Raw genomic sequence first — 14,789 nt, 5'->3', positions numbered from 1 at the left:
CCTGTTTTTATGTAGTATATCCTGACTGCTTTTTACATGTGGCTGCATTAGCAAAGCACATCCCAAAGAAAATACATATCAAAAAAGTACCTGAAGAGACAAATCAGGTAACATGGTGAAACACACCAAATCAGGGTAAGTCCCCAGCTACCCTTGCAGCCACAGCTCTGCATGTCCCGTGCACACCGTGTACCATGTGTGTGCTCAGGAGGGCAGAGTCTCCTTTGCAGAGCCCTCATCTTCATGGGGCCACCTTGCAGCTCTCCTTTCCGTCCCTTCGTCCCCTCCAGGATCTGACCCGTGCAGATTTCCCACTGCTCCTGATCTTCTAGGCTTTCTTCACAACATTCCTCGGGCAATTCCCAGATATCCTGGGAGAGCTGCACTTCAGAGATCTCCCCGCCTCAGCAATATTTATTGCCTGGTGGGATCCACACGAGTCATTGCTGAGAGCAGTGATAGATCCACCACGCCCCTGTCCCGCTCCTCAGGCCAATTTAACAACAAGGGGTTATTTAGGACATTATTTCCTCAAGGAATAGGTTACTCAGACCGAGGGGACAGACAACAGGTGACACCTAAGGCCTTTCACTCCCAGCTCTGCTGCTGTGGCTCCAGGCACTGCCTGGACAGAAAACCAGCTGCCCAGCTCACCTGCTAAACCATGCACAGCAAAGGCTGGAGACCAAAGCTATCAGGAAGAAAAAGAAGTAACAATGCAGGAGATGTAACACTGAGGTGATAAGAAGGCAGCAGTGCTTGGGGGAAAAAGAAAAAAAAGAAAAAAAAAAAAAAAAAAAGGAAATGCATCTCACCAGAGAGGTGTGCCTGGCTGCTTTCCTTAGGATCTCTTTCAGAATCAGCTTCTTGGCTTTTCTGCATGAAGAAGTGGAGGACTCTGCCCTGACGTGCACCCTCTGCACTTCTAGGGTCTTCAGCCCTCCCTTAAAAAAGCTTGCCAAACTTTGAGCAGCTTTCTGTTCAAGCTCAGCCCTTCCCCAGGGAACCCGTGGAGCAAGGCCAGCAGCACATCCTCCTGGAAGCAGGCAACGTCCATGCTGCTAAATACTTCCAATTCCTCCTGGAATTTCTAGTCAGGACTCAAGAGTTGTGACTCAAAGAAGCTCTGGAGAGCTGACATGGAGGTTGCTCAGTGTGACATTTGGCCTGGGGGGGTCTCTTCAGACCAGCAATGGGTGAAGAGAAAACCTCAGTCCAGGCCTCACCTCCAGTCCCCGGCCGCATCCTCAGCAGCCTGAGTGTGAGGACCTGGGGCTCTGCCTGCTTTGGAGACTTGTCCTTTTGTTTGGTGTCCCAGCCTTGGAGCTATCGCCACCAGTGTATTTAAAGGCCCTTTTATCCCCACAGCTCAGGCTGCTGTTGTGTTGCTGTCTGAAAGTCTCTGCTTACCCTGGTTTAAGTAACTCAGTGCAAAACACATCAGTGTTGTTTTTAAAACATCGGTACGTGTTCATTTCTTTTCACCCTCCATTTCGGGTGAAGTCAGCATGCCCGTTCTCCTTTGGTGTGTTGGTAGGCAAGTGGGTTAGCAGTGAAAAGCAGCGCAACTTGGACTTCTCCCTACTTTGTAGCTTCTAGGCACTGTGCTATGATAACTAAACAACCCTGCCCACATCCTGTGGGTCTAATAAGTATTTCTCATGTATCAGGTTCAGATATTAAGGGCAGATTTTGAGGAGCTCAGCACCAGCATGTCCTACTGAGAACAAAAGGCCTTGCTGAAAAATGAAGCCGAAAGTCATTTGCCCGTGAAGAAGAGGTTCGGCGCTAGCTGGGATCAGAGATGCTGCCCCAGTCCTGCTCTTCTTCCATTTGTGGTCACAAAAGGAGATCAACCTTATTTTTGGAAGGAACGGGTCCCGTTCTTAGCTGGACCTAAGCATAGAACAACCAGGACAACAACTTTACGAATTTATTTTCTTCTCCTTGCCTCTCTTCTCTTTAGTTTGTTCCCAGGCTTTTTGGTGCTGTTCTCACTGCCCCGTCAGACTGACGTGCTGCTGCTGTGCAGGGAGAAGCTCATCCACATGGAGGTCAGGCCAAAAGAAAGGAACCAGCATCTGAGGACCATATTTTAAGAATTATTGAAATAGATTCCAGTATCACTTATTTTTTACAACAAGAAGTCATTGGTTTATGGCAAAAAACAAAAGAAACCCCTGCAGTGCTGAATTTCCCCTTTCTATCACCACAGTCATTAAGAAGAAGGTGACATTCACCATCGGCTTCTGGGGACACTGACACCCAGGCAGTTTCTCCTCTTGCCCCAGAGTTTGCCGTGGGATGCTGCTGTTCTTTGCTCATTACCGCTGCTGTTATCACTCCCCAGGGTTATGGGAAGACAGAACAACTTAAGAGTTTTCAAATCTAGGTTTCAGGAGGAAATAAGAGACACATGCATCTCTGCAGCCTGGTGGGGGGAAAGAATTAAAATTAAATTGCTCTGGTGACATGCAGTTGCTGGCTATTCATGCCTTTGAGGATTTTGTATGGCTTCCAAAGCAAATACAAGATTAGCTGTTGGAGTGGTGGAGTAGTGTGGGATACCCATCTTGGGGTTCTTGCAACACAGATGTTATTTATTTAGGCAATGCTGAGCAAACCTACTTACAGATGTAATTTTGTGATCGCAGGCTAACTGTGAAGTCCAGCTGCCCAGTATTCCCTGTGATAACGTGAAGAAGCTGTGACCCTGGTGTGGTGCTGAGTGGTGGGACAAGCCCCTGCTCCCAGCCAGGGATGGATGTCCCAGCCCTGTCCAGGCAAGTGCTGGCTGGTCTCTCCGAGCACCATACTCCTGGGATGCCAGTCACTCAACCATTTTTTTTATCAATGTGCAGAGGTGAGTGGAGCAAAAAACAACCCAGGTGCAAGTGGAAAGCATCTCCCAGTTGCCTGACACGTTTGTGGTGATGCCTCCAGATGGACGGGCTGCCCATCCCACCTGCACCAGCTGGTGGTGGTGGTGGTGCTCGGAGGAAATGCCGCCTGTCTGAGAATGCCTCTATTTTGTAAGAGCATTTTCAGGACCTTCCAGAGATAGATATCCAGACGTGCTAATGCAAAATGCATTAGGCCGAGCAGCAGGAGCTCCAGGGCTGCTGGCGCCATTGAGTTCCACTCGTTTCATCTTTATTATAAATACTGCATTGTCGTCTACTTTTTTTTTTCTCTCATCCCTCTTCAGAAAAGAATTATAAGACTCTATTTGACTGGTCCCTTTGACTTAGTACAGTTGTTAAACCACAGGCAGTAAATACCTTGTTCAATTGTTTAAGGCAGGTGTATTTATTTCATCGGAGCAACTGAATGAAATCTGTAAGAGCTAAAACTCCCCCTTTCATGGCAGCTCCACTTCTCCACCTCTGAGCTGAATGCAAAAAGTCCTCCTAAACCTGCCCCATGAAATCGGCCCACCATCAGGCTCGCTCCTGCTCCGAGTTCAGTTTTTGGGGGTTCAAGACATATTCCAGCTTTGCAGACTCCCTTCTAAGTAGCGGCTGAGCGGTGCACAAGTGCCCACCCCATTGCATCAGGCTGGCTGCGGGGAAAATTTGCATCTCAAGCCCTGTATGAGAAGCACATGGAGCCCTCCAGTTGGTGTTGCCAAATTCTGATGTGTATCAGCCACATCAGTTCTTCTGAGGTTTAAAAAATCACATTTCTGGCCATCAGAGAACGTGGAATAAAAACACGTTCTCCCAGGAGACTGCTTAGGAGAGCTTAAAGGGGGTGCTGAGCTTCCTGACGGACATGTGGACATCTGTCTGCTGTTGTATGTGACTGTGCCGAATCTCTGAGCACTGTATTTATTCTTCTTGCCACCCTGTAATCCTTGTAACTGGTTTGGTTTTCATGTATTGCTGCAGCAGGGAACTTCAGATTGATTTATGTTTTTGTTAAATAGAATTCTTTAGTACCTGCATAGCCATCATCTGTGTAGGACTGAGAATGGAGTCATAGAATGGCTCGGGCTGGAAGGGACCTTAAAGATCATCTAGTTCCAGCCCCCTGCCGTGGGACTTCATGGGTTTGAGATGAAAATACATAGAAAAGGAGAAATGAGGAAGGACTCAAAGGAGGAATGATTTGAAGATTCAGGCAAGGAGGAGAGACTTTCATTGGTTTTAAGGCCTAGTATTGTTTACTTTCTTTGAATTTAATAGCAGCATTGTCATTGATCTGAGTGGCAGCGGGACTACAGTCTATTTAAAAGGAAAAAAAAAGGCATTTGACCCAATAAACCTGTTCCACATTCACATCTCCTTCCCTGCTTTCAGATCAGTTCCCAATATCTGGCTCAGCACAGCCACCACATGCTATCTCCATGCTCCCCGTTCCTCTTCAACAGCCCTGTCTGGCAACGTGCTTTATGCAATATGGTACACCTCCTTCCCCAAAGGGCCAGAAATGCACGGACCCAGTGATCAGGGAAGGCCACTGATTCCTCTCAGCAAGGGCACTTGGCAGGGCTCGCAGTGTCCATGCCTGTTTTCATCCAAGAGTGAGCTGATAAGGCAATTTCCTTCCAAGTGGAAAAGCATAAATTATGTTTATATGCAGATAATTTCCTATTTGCTGGGTTTAGCACAACAGGATGAATTTCTGTCCCGTTTCTCCAGCAGTCTCTGACCACATGAAACATATTCACAATTGTCAGGGTGAGAGATGTTTTGCCAGAAGCTGGAGACACACAGCTGGCTGGGGAAGGCAGAGGTGGAAGGACACGACCAGGCCCATTTACTCTGCTTATTCTGGGAGGTAGCAACAGGGACCACAGCACCTGTTTCAATCAAAAAATACAATTAAAAAAAATCTTTACAGTGTAGCTAATGCCCTCTGAGCCACCTTTAGGACCTCATGGTTTTGCACAGTACAGGGAAGCAGGACCGTGCTCAGCTAAGGAGTCCAAGAATTGAACTGCGTGTGTTACAGAGAAAGGATTTACTGAAAAAGCTGGTAGAATATTCTCAAACTCTTCATGCCCAGAAAGGAGGGGATACCAAACTTCCTTCCTACAGCACTACATGGTCAGCTGGAAACCCACCCAATTCCTTTCTGTAGGGGTTTCCAGGAGATGAGACGCCAGCTCACAGCAAACTGCTAATTATTAGTCTTCTCTGTATCATTTACTGTTGCAAAGCACCTCGAGATCCCTTCCTCCAGGAATTCTTCACGTTTATTATATTATTTTGGGGTTTTATCTTGCACTCACCTCAGTGACAATCTCGGGAGTATGCTCTTCAGGCTTAAAGATTAAGCTTTTATTTAAATATGTACTGTCCTAATGTTACACATCTCACTTTGTTCAAAAGTGATGCTACTTGGCTTAGAAATATATTGTTCACTGGGTCCTTTGTTACTCCATCTAACTCTGGTGCTGTGGATGCCACCAGCAGCTCCATCTGAGTCAACGGGCTTTCAAATATCTGGATTTAGGCAACCACCTAGTTCTGAACCTGCTAGGCCAATGCTGCAGCTCCCTGACTGATGTCCTCCTTGGGGGCAGAGAAGCTCCTACCCATCTGCCCTGAGCTCAGTATTTCTTCCATAACTCCACCCATTTCCATTCTTCAACTTTGCCCCTCCTGGCATCTCGTGTGTGTGACAGGATAATGTACATAAAAGCTTTTCAGAGGAAAAAGTTGTCTTTGCTTTATACTGTATACTTAAAAAGCCCAGCAAATAATAAAAATACCTCTAAAAAACAATAAACACCCGAATGCTTTTCTATTTTTTGAAGTACTTACTGCTTCTTGAACCCTTTGAGGTTTGACTGGTGTCTTTCAAGAAATGGCGTATAGCTTTGGCACACTCATCCCTCTTTCTCTGTTCAGTCTTCTGCTTCTAGATTGTCTTTTTTTTTTTTTTTTTTTTTCTTTTTTTGTCCCCTAGGCTGTCTGTCCCTTCTGCAGTGGGACCTGATCTCTTTATATCTCTCAAGACTGGAGATCTTCTGTTCTTTTTCTTCAAGTAGCACCTTTGAAGAGATCCCTGAAAAGCAAAGGGCTCCCATGACAATGCTGATGGTCCTTGATTTGGAGGTAAGATCATTCTTCTGCCATAAAACAGACACTTCAATTGTCACTGAGAGTTAAAGTTTATAGAAACTTTAAAATTTAGAATCCAAACGGAATTTATACAGATATGGGCAAGTCCCCCAGGCCACGTGTGTGTATACATGTGCATAAACACATATGTGCGAATGTATGTCGACATTTATACACACACAGACACAAATCATAATAAATAGAAAAGCTATATTCTGGCAAGAAAGCTAAGAGTCAATACAGTAGTAACACAGAAAGTCAATAGTCAGCATGTTCAATACCATAGAAATAATCCGTTTACTATCACGGAAGATACCATTTTCCTAGACCTGCCCCCAGGAACCGTGTTGCCCTAAACATCTGCACAATGCTCACATTACTCAGAAACTTAGATGGTACAAAAGAACAACATTTTGTTTAGCTTCAGGTTTCAGGGAACCTTCCTGCTTCGGAGTTTTCCGGCTTGAGAAAGTGCTAAGCTGTGCACAGTGGATTCCTGTATCTAGTGCAGCCATGCAAATTACAGTATAATTTTCCCATGCCCAGCTTGAAATACAGCTTCCATCTCTCTCCTACTTAACTGTATCCTGGTGTGAGACAATACAATATTGAGAAACACTTCAAACTACAATAGTAGCAAAACAATTCTTTTGTTTTATCAAGTGGAATGAATCCCCGAGGATTGAGAGAACTCCACAGGAGCCTACATAAGCAAAAAGAGAGGTTACTTATGGTAAGCAAGGTTCTTAGTGGTGAATAGTCAACACGCACGTCCACACAATGAGTGTACAAACACCCAGTGTGACGGGGATTTTGGTGAGGGATCCTTCCCTCTTGCTGTACCTGGGCACCGCAGAACAATCTCCATCACCATTTATGAGATTTCAGGCACTCAGACCAAGCATAGGAGCAGAAACAGGTCCAGCTGCAGCCTGTGACCCCTTCCTTTTTGAGGACAGCAGTTTTGATTCTTCTGCATTGGCATCTGCATTTTTTTAAAAAAAACTTCTTTCCAAATGTCTCCTCCTCAGGCTTCAGTCTACAAGATGACAATGCTCACCTTCCATCAGAGGCAGATCAGTCAGGCTGTCAATTAAAAGCATTCACTGAAGGTGAGCTGCGGATAAATTAATCTAGTAAGAAAGCTCCATAGGTCAACAGCTTCCTGCCAGGGACAAGGGAATGTCACAGCGCACTGCTTGTTGGTGCTGCACATGACGGTAATGCCGTCTGTCACCACCTGGAAGCAATGTCCCTGGATATGTCAATGACACCCTTGCCTGCAGCCTGCATGGTGCTGTGGTTCATCATGTTTGCTCCGAAGGTTTGCTTCTGTAAGGACCAAAGCTCTTGTGCTAGTGCTCTGTCCACGTGAGCACATCGTGCTGGCACCCTGGATGGCTGTCAGAATTATGTGGAGCCAAGACTGGAAGTGGATAAGGCGCAGTCGACATGGGGCATTCCTGAGATACAAACCACCGGAGACCATCATGACGGTCAACAGGATTTGGCAGTGGATGTTGGCCAGGGATGAGGGGTCCTGTGCACTCAGCAGTTTGCTCCTGGTCCAAAAGGTCCATGGAGTCTGTGGTCACTCCAAGCACTGCACAGACCAAAGATCTCCCAACCATTCCCAGAGAAGTCCTGCCCTCTAAAGCAGAGGTGGCCCAAGATGACTGAAGATCAATTTATTTGCCAGTTACCCAAATGAGGAGAAATATTTCCTGTCTTCTCTGATAAGCTGCATAAGTAGAAAAACCTCTGGTCAGAAGGTGTAGGCACACCTGCATGCAGGGAGCTTTTCAAGGTGGAGCAAAGAGTTCACAATCCATTCTGCTTGCCGTGACCAAGATGAGAAAACCCACATCAAACATACCTGAATTTGGGGAAAAACTCAGCCCATGCCCACTGAGTTCACAGGACACAATTTGAAATTAGAAGCAACACAAGAAGACACGACTGCACACAAGATGTGGAAGAAGGAAATCTTCATGCAACATACCTCAGAACTTGAGGAAAAGGATGGATTTTATCCTAGTGCTCAGCAGTACACTCTGATGGTCATTTCCCTCAGATTATATTTTGTTGCCTAAAATAATGTTTAAGACATTACATTATTGGCTGATGTTCCTCAGCCAATCAGTTCACATCTGTTTTTTTACGACTTCTTTATATTTGTCCTCCCAGAGTCTTCTAAGCGGAAGTAGATGTTTTCAGCGATGCAAAAGGAATTCTGGATTAGTTTGGGTTTTTTTTGGAGATGAAGAGGAATTTGACTGCAAAAACAGTTTATATTTACTCATCAACCCCTGTATTTTGTAATATAGATACCAGACATCAGTATAGAAAAATAATGTAAATGTCACAAACAGAAAGGTAGCTTCGATCCATCAAACATCTCAAATATTTTACAGTCCAAGTAATGAAAAAAATCCTGTACTGGGAGACAATTGGTTTGTCACAATTCAGACAAATATTTGTTATGCAAAAGCAATTCTTACTTTACAAAGGCAGCGCGGTACCTTTGGGAATGCTCCCACAAGCTCTGTTCCCATCTCTGAAGAAAAACAAAACAGCACAATTCAACTGTTTGCATTGCAGCAGCAGGTCAACTGCTCCGAAGGCATGATCTCGGGGTAGAGGAGCTGCTTCTGCCAGACATCGTAGACGTTTTACGTCATGCACTTTCTGGTTCTCAGTTTCCCGTTACTGTTTTCTTTCAGTTTAGGGATAATCTGAGATGTATGTTTCTTGCCATTTAAAACCAAGAGAAAAACCACAACAGTATTTTCCGTGTAAGCCAAAATCTTTCACATGTGCCAAATGTCAGAGCAGACAAAAGAGCTTTGATCATAGTCAGACACCATAACTAGCTACTTGTTTTAATTACAGAAAGTTTTAGCTATTATTACACGACAGGCTGGCACATTCAGCACATGACATAATTTTATGACAGCTTTTCATTTCTCTCAGCGCAGCTCCAGCCCTAGGCTATTCCACTCACAGCAGAAGCATGGGCTTGAGCGAACCCGGGGAGATACCAAGACCTACAGCAACCCGCTCGCGCACCGACCCCGCTCCCAGCCTCGATGGGATTCCGTCACCCTCACCCGGCTGTTGCAGAGCGGCGAACTGCCCACAGATCATGTGTTTGCTTTTGTTCTTTAACATTTTCCAAATGAAACAATTCTAAATCCATGGTTTGGGGGACATACTTCAGTTATTTGTAAATTTCTTCTACTTGGTGTTTTCCTTCTATTTTTAGTTCACTTGCTGTTTTGAGGGACTGATGAGCTCAACCCCAAACTATTGTTTTTTTTCCTGCCTGGATTGCTGTCAGACCACCAGAAAGAAAAAAAATAGTTGTGGCACAGGTCAGCCCAAACATTTTCACAAGTATTCTGGGGCTGTTACATGTTTTCACCTCTATTAGCAGGACTTTCATTTTGGCAAACGTTTCTGTGAACAAACTCACAAAAGCACTGACAAAGAGCAAATCAAAGGGATTATGACAGTTGTCAAAAAGGCTCTGTGATTTCTGTTTGAACAAATGCTTATGAGTACTCATTTTCTCATAGCTGGGAGCTCTAATCCTCATCTGTTCAGCACATTACAGAAAAATACGAAAACACATCCCCTATCACTGCATCTAATTTCAAATGAAGTCAAATAAGTGTAGTAAAGAGAATAAACACAAATAATTAGTGACACTGATAACATAGGAACTGGGTTGAAAGAACGTCTTTCTCGTGGAAAACACTGGGAAGCAGTGTCAGAGTTGTTGATTAATTTAACAGCTATTAAAATATCTTATTAACTCAAGTGCTAATTGAGTGCTTGGCAGGAATAACAGAGCCCTGCCAACCATACACATAAAACTTGCTAAAATTTGAAGAAATTCTGTGGCTTAATATTTTGTTTCTTTAATAACTTGCTTTTATATAGCACATTTGGCTGGCCTAGGTGGCCCTACCTACCTGCTCCGTGCTGGTTTTGAAGATGCCGTGCCTTGATGGCACACAGTCTTGGGTGTTCTTTAAAAAAGGAAGTCCATTTACAGTCCTCATGGCTGAGATCTTCCAAATCTGGCTGGAACACGGGCCTCACAGCAACACCTGCATTTGCACAAAGACAGAAAGGTGGAAACTGCTGAGCTCTGGGAAGTCTCAGTGCCATAACTGCTGATGGGGTGAGCATGGAGGGTACAAGTGGTCCAATGAACCATGACCATGCTGACCATCACCTTCCCAGGACCGGTGTTTGGTTTTCAGATCATCAGATAATTTTTATTTCATGTACCTGGGCAGTTTGCAGGGAGAAGTCAGAATAGCTTTCCTCCATCCTCAGTATTTGAACCCCAAAGGTGATAGTTAGTGGTTGACACACATCGTTTCCTTTCTTTCCTTGCACCCATAACCTGCAGAGGCATCCCACCACAGCTCCTAGATGTGAAGAGAACAGCCACATGTTGCTGTACTTTGCTTTTGTAGAAGCACAGAGGTCACCTCCACCCCTTCCCCACCATCACTCCCAGTAGGAGGGAAGCAACTCGTTTTTCCTGTTCGAGCAAAGCCAAGACATCACATTGCCTGAATTTTGCTTGGGGCCTAAACGGAAATGTGTCCCACTGCTGAAAGTTGCAAAACCGTTCAGCTCCAGACCTCTCCCCTTGGTGACTACAAATGGAGACGGTGGTAGGGAGCGCACTCCTACAGTGCAGGGCCAAACTTCCAGTCATATAGGATGGATTACTTGAGCATAGGCAGGAGATATTTTGAGCTCAGATACTTCAAGTCCTAGTGGTAGCCAACAAAACGGAAGAAAACGTATGAAGTTTGCCATGCATAAGTCTGTCATCTAGCACAGCCCCATCAATTTCTCTTTAGATAACACGGAAGGCAAAGGATGAGGCCAGGAATTACAGCCAGACTACAGCTGCCCTCTCTGACCCAAGCTCCTGACCTGCAGACTGCTCCAACACATGCCCCTGTATACTGGGGGTCTTTGCTCTTGTCGCAGTATCTGCAGTTCAGCAGTAGCAGCAGTAGCAGCTCTTCACAGAGCTGCCCTGAGCCCAAGGAAGGCACTGAAAGATTATTTAGCTGCAGCTTAAAAACTGCTAAACGGCCCTGGACGGTCTGTTCGCAGCTCCATGGGAGCACAGCTCAGCAAGCATGGGCAGGCATGGGTCGATGTTTAGGCTCGTGTACCCAGTAGATGACATAAAGTGCTTCGAGGGGTCAAATCCCCTGGGAACCTTGGTCAGAAGAGGGAGGGTGGCTGTGCTGCATGCATCGTCTTCCCCACTTAGAAATGGCCGGCCACCTAGTGCTGGTGCTTATTAATAACCTTGCTTAAGGAAATTGGCTGGAGTCTCACTTTTCATTGTGCTGAATGAATGGGACTAAATATAATCCAGGGCTCGTCTGGGTGAATAACAATGCAAGAGAAACTTCCTGTTCTACCCCAGTTTAAAAGTAGGAGTTTCTCTAGGCTTGGTGAAATTCTTCAAATCTCAAGAAACATTAAGGTCACTCTCTAAATTCCTCTTTTCTTCCAAATAAAGATATTCTTTTAATATTCTGCTTGAAGGGTAATGTAGCTGAAAGCACAAGATGTTTTAATCAATGAGCACTCAGAAACAAAGGTGCTTCTTGGCTGAAGACCCAAATTCAATAATTATTTTTTCAGCTCAACTAGAATAAAGACATTATTTAAACATGTATCTGTCATCTCACACTGCCTGCAGCTTGCTGCTGGATATCTATTTCTCAGGTGCACCGTGGCAGCTCCTTATGCAAAGGGGAAAAAAATATAACCACTTCCTCGCACCTGGGATCGTGCCTCCCGATGGTGGGGTGCTGTGTCAGGAGGTGGTTTCAGGTGCTGTTGGGCGCGTGAGTGTGCACCCATTTTTGCAAACATGCCTGCTTGTGTTGCAGATTTGCAAAACCAAGGCTCGCAGTGTCTGATTTGGCACTTGGTGCCAAACAAAGCAAAGGCCCAGGGGCTGCAAAGGAGGGGGGTGCGGGAGAACCGGGAGCTCAGCAGCGGCACCGCTGCCAAGACTGAGATTTAGAGATGTAAAAACACTTCTGTCCTGCCCATCTCCTCTCCCTCATCTTGCCGTTTGTTACCAACCCATTAGCCTTTCTGATGAGTTCTCCAGGATCTTCAATCCCCTGTGCTGCCTGTGTGAGCAATGTCCTTGCAAAGATCTTTGCTCTGGGAGAAAAGCAAGTTCATCTGCAGCTCCTCTTTCTCCGCAAGTGCGAAGTCTGGTCTTTTTGCCTTCTAAGTGTGCCACACGTGGCAGACCTGAATCCAGTACTGCCAATAAATGCAGACCCTTCAGCAGCTCAGAAGGGCAGAGCCAGCATGGTCCTGCTGGGCTCTGAGCCGGCCCCACGCATCGAGGACCAAGGCTTTGGGGAAGGGGTGCATGCAAGGAGGATAGTGAGGTTGGTGGGATGTATGTAGAGGAACATGCTGGAGATGAAGAGGAGAAAGGGCAGGAGGACCTTGGGGTAGAAGCAAGAGAAGGTGGGAGGGAAGAGACACGCGGGGTACCTGATGGCTATCTGCAGATGATCACAGGGCTGAGATTGTCCACAGAAGACCCTCCACATTGTGTTGCCTTGAGGAGCTCCTGGCACTGGCACAGTCACAAACACGGAAAAGTTGGCTGAAGAAAGAGTGGGCACACTCTGCCCACGAGTCACCAAGACGGCCAGTTATGCAGGACAGACAGATCACATCCAGACAGGCCCTGCAGAAACCACCGAGCTGTGAGGAGCAGCTGGAGGACACAGCAGGAGATTTCATGCTCTCGCCCTGTGCTTTGATGCTCTCAGCTAACGAGTTAATCAGCTGTTTGTTGTTGGGCCTGATGGGAAAATATCAACAAACACAACTAGACGATGAACTGGAGAGAGCAAAACATTTTCTGGGATGTGCTCCTTTGACTGCAACATCAAAGATCACATTAAGATTTTTGTAGAAGTTTGTTTAATTCCAAAATAGTCAGGGGTGTCAAACCCCATTTGCAGGAAGACCTGGGGAGAAGGACTCCACTGAAAGGGCAGGAGTGTTTAATATTTCACGAAGGGCATGCACAGACCAATGTACAGTTCTCAAAACATCCTCATTAAAATGTTTTAATTAACATTTGTTTAAGTACTACCAGACGTAGAGCTTCATGAGTCCCGGATATCTCAGGTCCCACGGGAGCATCTTTTCCCTTTCCCAGGGGAAGGACACATCTTAAACCCCTCACAACCTCCTTTTGACATCAAGAGTTTCCTCATCTCAAAGGGCCAGGAGACTTTTTTTTTTTTTTTTTTTTTATTTAATCCAACCAGAAACCAGCCATGCAAAGCAAACAAAGCCAAGAGTGCAAAGAGAGCAGCAAACACGATCTTTCTTCCTCTCCATGGCAGTAGTTTCAGTTCCCCAGTCCGTTAATATCATCATCCCAGCATCCAGGTCTGCCCAGCATCTGGACCAGGCATACTACTGCTCCAGTGCCAGGACTGGAAGTGCTCCTCCATCCCTGGCCACCTTGTTTTGTTTTTGGAGAAGGAACAAGAAGAGTGTTTCAGACAAAGCCAGACAACAGAATTCAGGGGAGCATCCCAATTTCCACAAGGTCATTTTTTAAATGGAGAAAAGATGCTGCTTTGATCACTCAGAAGAGACACTGGGTCTGATATTTTCTGAAGATACGGGGTGAAGAAGTGATGTAAGGAAAAGCAGGCGGAAAAACATTGTGTTTTCATTTTATGGAAAATCTCTCAGGCCAGGAAGGGTTTGGGGGATCTCTAGGGGAAAATCTTGCTGCCAGAACTTAGTTGCCACCATCACAGGAAAATCAAGGACTAAATGTGCTGCAAAGACCCTGTGAATTTGCTCATGAAGAAGCACCCTTAGCCACCGGCTGCTTTATCTCTGTGGAGATAAGAGGAAGGGTTTGCTGCTGCCGTTCACAAACAGCCCATCCCGCAGCAGCAAAGCCACAGAGGAGCAAGACGGCAGCTTGTCTTGCACAGCCTTTTCCAGGGATTATTAACGGGGCTGAATGCACACTCCCAGCAGCATGGATGGGGAAATGAGCTACCACAAGTTGGGGCTGCAGAAGCATGCACACAGAGCGAGCAGCCAAATGACAGAGGAGCCTGCACCTCAACCTGCAATGGAGAAGGAGAAAATCCATTTTAATTATGCAAACCACATGCACATTTTTTTTTTTACCTATAAGGAAAGAAAAATAGGACTGTGCCTTATCTTTTTGTGGAATCGTCATTCGGTTTAAAACCCGTGGATAATTAACATTATCATGCAAATTTAACTGAATTGAGCTATGTAAATTAAAGTGACTTCACCTACCTACCCAGAGAGATGGCAAAACTGCGCTGCCTGAGCACTATTTTTAGTGCTGTTCTGAGAGGGCCTGTGGGAGGGCATCTTCCAGAGGAATGCAGACGGTATCTTTTAGGAGGAATTAATCCTTAGGAAACCATTACCCGCTCTCACGAATGACCGAAGGATATCTTTCTCACTGGGCTGGGGTTTATACACAGACAGCCGCGTGCATTGAAAGAAAATCATGACTCATTGAATTTAAGGAACTATTTACCGAAGCCAAATTTTCGAGTGCTCCTCCCTCTCCCTCGGCTCGCTGTCCCCCAGGCACACCGGCCCTTTATCAACGGTCACAAC

At 45.7% G+C, this 14,789-nt stretch overlaps 1 long non-coding RNA gene across 2 annotated transcripts; it reads right to left on the bottom strand.

Moving 5' to 3' along the window:
- Window positions 1-6,261: 6,261 nt before the first annotated feature.
- Window positions 6,262-14,251, bottom strand: LOC118167059. Of its 2 annotated transcripts, none has more exons than XR_004750909.1 (2): window positions 12,642-14,251; window positions 6,262-10,629 (listed from the first exon to the last, which is right to left on the bottom strand). It is a non-coding gene; the product is annotated as an uncharacterized LOC118167059 (long non-coding RNA). The 2 variants fall into 2 exon arrangements; XR_004750910.1 differs by having other exon boundaries at window positions 6,262-10,513.
- Between the last annotated feature and the right edge of the window lie 538 nt (window positions 14,252-14,789).

This window comes from Oxyura jamaicensis, chromosome 4, assembly GCF_011077185.1.
Source record: "Oxyura jamaicensis isolate SHBP4307 breed ruddy duck chromosome 4, BPBGC_Ojam_1.0, whole genome shotgun sequence".
Classification (NCBI taxonomy): domain Eukaryota; kingdom Metazoa; phylum Chordata; class Aves; order Anseriformes; family Anatidae; genus Oxyura; species Oxyura jamaicensis.
Note: the sequence above shows the minus strand (reverse complement) of the source record. Positions and strands in the feature narration are given on the sequence as shown.